At 36.1% G+C, this 5,000-nt stretch overlaps 1 protein-coding gene across 1 annotated transcript in view; it reads left to right on the top strand.

Annotated features, from left to right (window-relative positions):
* Positions 1-5,000, top strand: part of LOC137651096 (protein sax-3-like) — a 745,749-nt gene that overhangs the window by 466,498 nt on the left and 274,251 nt on the right.

Here is a 5,000-nt window from a genome sequence, read left to right as displayed (position 1 = left end):
TCGGAAAAGTTTCCTAATAGCTGATTGGTTGGACAAAAACACTTCCGTCCAATCAGCTATTAGGAAACTTTTTCCGAGCTAAAAGGGCACCCCTGCTAGTCGGTGCAAAACTGCCTCACTAAAAAGAGCTGACTATAGAGTTCCGATCAAACTCGTTAGTTTCTTTGGTCACTGCAACCTCACCATCCTTGCAAGCTAAGGATTGTGGGTTTTGGGAAGCTTATAGGTTTATCTGCTGAGTCATCAGCAGCCATTGCCTGGCCCTCATTGGTCCTAGCTTGGGCGGAGACGGGGCTTGGGCGCTAATCTTATGTATATATGGTCAGTCTCTAGGGCATTGTCCTGCTTGATAGGGCAATGTCACTGTCCCTTGCTCTGCCATTCATGAGTGGCCATTAAACCTTCAAACCTTTAAATGTTCTACACTTAGGGTTGTGTTGGCCGATGTGGTAACGTACCTGACTAGTGAACGCCAGACTAGAGTCCTGATCAAACTCGTTTGTTTCTTTGGTCGCTGCAACCTCACCATCCTTGTGAGCTAAGGATTGTGGGTTTTGGGGAGCTTATAGGTCTATCTGCTGAGTCATCAGCAGCCATTGCCTGGCCGTCATTGGTCCTAGCTTGGGTGGAGAGGGGATTGGGCACTGATCATAAGTATATATGGTCAGTCTCTAGGACATTGTCCTGCTTGATATGGAAATGTCACTGTCCCTTGCCTCTGCCATTCATGAGTGGCCTTTAAACATTTAAACCTCACGTTTCACCGGGAAAATGTGTTGTGCGTTAAATCGAAATTCAACTAATTAATTTTCATATTTTTATCACAAGGCACTGGAAGAGTTAGAAGGACCAGGCTTACATGGCTGAGGACTATGAAGCGTGATGTAGATGATGATGAATGGAGAAGTATTGAATTAAAAGCTCAAGATAGAGACGACTGGATGAGTCTAACTGAGACCCTTTGCGTCAATTGGCGTAGGAAGAGATGATGATGATGAATATTTACTATCAGTTTATTTAATTTCCATATTTTCTATAATCCACCTATCTTAATATACAAACGGAAGGAAAGAGAAATATACTGGAAACGGAATAAAACCTTAAGTCGATTATTTACCCATTTCTTCAATATCTTCCATTATGCTCCACATTTAACCTTCCACATTCCTACCAATTTTCATCTCAATTGATCTCCGCCTCTCAAAATATTTTCTTAGTGATACCTAAGAAGCTGATCTTACCATTAATCATTGTTTTCATGTCCCCTTATCCAAATCCATATTTATTTCCTTGACATATTCAAGGCAATTTCCTTATAGAAATTGGCTTATTTCTCAAGAAAAACTAAAGGGGTACTCAGTAGAGAGCAGACCTCCACCACGGCAGCTTATTTCTCGATCTTTGCTCGACCTTGACCTTGACCTTTGACCTTAACATGTATTAATTGGCGAGGATTTCCATACACTCAAATATGAAGCAAGTTTGAAGTCTCTGTGACAACGATGTACAAACTTATGGCTGGTTACGTGAATTTTGCTTGACTGTGATCTTTTGAACTTGACCTTCCAAAATGTTATAATTTCTAGCTTTTTACATTACACTTAAATCCCTTCAAGTTTCATTACTCTACGATTAAAATTGTTTGCCAGGAAGCTGTTCACAAACAAACACTCACACACACAAATAAAAACACAAACAGGGGCGAAAACATAACCTCCTTCCAACTTCATTGGCGAAGGTAAATAAAATACAAAAACATTCCCAGGCGATATCTGGCAACATAGTAAGGGCATTCCTGCTCACTCTACAAACTTTAAGGCCACTTGCTATTTTCTTTCTTTTTTCTTTTTTTTTTCCTTTTTTTTTTGAGGTCTTAATAACTTCAGGTCGTCAAAGTTTGGGAGTACACCTGCTGAGAGGGGGGCAAGAATATATATCCCAATACCCAAAGTATAATGAAAATTTAAGTTTTTTCTGCCGTATTTTATAGATATTTTCCCCAGCATACTGTAACGATTTTTTTTTCTTTCACAGTTTATTACCTCCGCCAACGAAGTTGAAAGGAGGTTATGTTTTACCCCTTGTTTGTGCGGTTGTTTGTGTTTGTTAGTGAACAGCTTCCTGGTAATTTTAATCGTAGAGTAATGAATCTTGCAGGGATTAACTTTTATGTAAAAAGCTGGAAGTGATTTCAATTTGGGAAGGTCAATGTCAAAGGTCAAGGTCACAGTCAAGCAAAATGTTCAATTCACGTAATCAGCCATAAGTTTGGAAATCCCTGTTACAGAGACTTCAAACTTGGTTAATATTTGAATGTATGAAAATCAACGCCAATTATTACCCTCTAAGGTCAAAAGTCAAGCTCAAGGTCAAGCAAAAGAATAAGAAATAAGCTGCCGCAGCGGAAGTCTGCACTCTACTGAGTGCCTCTCTAGTTTTAATTGTGTTTTTTTTTTATACCGTCCGACTATACTAACTGAGCTGCTGCAGCGGAAGTCTGCACTCTACTGAGTGCCTCTCTAGTTTTAATTGTGTTTTTTTTATACCGTCCGACTATACTAACTGTCCTTTGTCTTGTGTCAGAATTGTTCTCATTGGTGGCTACTAAATTATCACAAATACTTAAAGGTATTTATTACATCTACAGCTGCTTATCCACATTGAATGACCTCCCTGACCCCAATCCTGTGTTATATACCCATAAGCTATAATTCCAATCCAATCCAAAGATTGGACAAATCTGAAAACTTTTGGATATGATTAGGATTAATAGAGCAAGAGTTAAAACTAATTAAGGGTTGCAGTGCCTATTGGAAACATCCCTGCATGGCGTCTGCTGGACCGGGGTTAGAATCTTGTTGTTACAAGTTTCCTGGACCAGAGTTCGATTCCTGGCCGGTCATAAGCAATTCTCTTTGAGTGGTTTCGCCTGGGACTCTGATCCCGAGGTCGGTAAGATAGTCCATACATTACTGTATAAAAATATATGGCTTATTTCAATGTGTGTGTATATATATATATATAATATATATATATATATATATATAAATTATATATATATATATATATATATATATATATTATATATATATATGTATATGTATATACATACATACATATATATATAATATATATATATATATATATATATATATATATATATATATATACATATATATACACGCTTAGCCCAAGATCAAATGACGCAAACGCAACCCAATCCAGCTTGGAAACTTCCAATTCAATCATTCAAATTCAATCTAAATGTATGTTTTCATCCTAAAAAAATCTTCCCTCTTACCATCCCCTTCATCCTTTTTACCTAATCTCCTCACCTGCATATGGATCAAGGAAGATTGACCTTTAAGTGTCTCGTACTTAGAGACGTGCATACTGAACGTAACCCACAAGACCTCACGTTCTAGCAAATAACAACAACTATAAAAAAGTATGAGTGCCGTGCAAATAAAGGTCGAGGGAACGTCCTTAGGGGGGAAATTTTCCCCTGAAAATATCGCTTGGCAATTGGGATAGAATACTGCCACTTCAATTATACCACAGATATTTCCTTTCATTACGATTAACATCTCTTGCTTGAAGGTACACTTGGGTACACTATTCTATCTTGTTTCTCTTCCTCTTGTTTCTTTATAGTTTATGTATGAAAGATGTATGTTAATGGTGTTACTGTTCTTAAGATATTTTATTTAAATTCTTCATTATTTTTCTTGTAGTTTATCTATTTCTTTGCTTCCTTCCTTACTGGGCTATCTTTCCCTGTTGGATCCCTTGTGTTTATAACATCCTATTTTTTGTATTAGGGTTTGTGGCTTAGCTAGTTTTAAACGTTATAGACGTAGTCTGAGCAAAGATACGGTAGTAATATCAGTCTTCTGGAAGTGTTTTGAAACTATATAGATGCTGTCTCAGCAAAGATCTGGCAGTAATTTTAGTTCATATAATAATAATAATAATAATAATAATAATAATAATAATAAATAGATACATAGATACAATGGTGTTACAGTAACCAACGCCAATCATTCATTAGATATCACCAAAGATCTATATCATTCTCCAAAGACGTTATAGATCCTCCTCTATCATTAGGGGAAGGATGAGATAACTAAGGACATTAACCACGATTGACATCAAAAGAAATACATTGATGTTATACCAAACGATTGATTTATTGATGATTGATTATTATCAGTTATCTGGCATCCTGACATCTAAGGTCACTGACGCCGAATTATACCAAACGAAGGGAAAACATTCATTAGATACCACCAAGGATCTCATATAATTATCCCAAGGCTTATTATTATTATTATTATTATTATTATTATTATTATTATTATTATTATTATTATATTGTTGCTGTTGTTGTTGTTGTTGTTATTACAAGATAAGTTACAACCCTAGTTGGAAAAGCAAGATGCTATAAGCCCAAGGTATCCATCAGGGAAAAAATAGCCCACTGAGCAAAGGAAACAAGGAAATAAATAAATTAGAAGAGGAGTACTAAACAATCAAAATGAAATACATTATAAACAGTAGCAACAGTGAAAGACCATGGTACACAGGATATGGTACCAACCCAAGACTAGAGAACAATGTTTGAATTTGGAGTGTCCTTTTCCTAGAAAAGCTGCTTACCATAGCTAAAGAGTCTCTTCTACTCTTACCAAGGAGAGTAGCCACTTGCCAATGAACTATTACAGTCCAGTAGCTAACTACTTTTATTATTATTATTATTATTATTATTATTATTATTATTATTATTATTATTACTTACTAAGCTACAACCCTGGTTGGAAAAGCAAGATGCTATAAGCCCAGGGGCCCCAACAGGGAAAATGAAATATTCTAAGAACAGTAACAATAAAATAAATATTTCCTATATAAACTATAAAAACTTTAACAAAACAGAGGGAAGAGAAATAAGATAGAATAGTGTGTCCGAGAGTATCCTCAAGCAAGAGAACTCTAACCGAAGA

This window comes from Palaemon carinicauda, chromosome 1, assembly GCF_036898095.1.
Source record: "Palaemon carinicauda isolate YSFRI2023 chromosome 1, ASM3689809v2, whole genome shotgun sequence".
NCBI lineage: Eukaryota > Metazoa > Arthropoda > Malacostraca > Decapoda > Palaemonidae > Palaemon > Palaemon carinicauda.
This window is presented reverse-complemented; position numbering and strand designations above follow the sequence as displayed.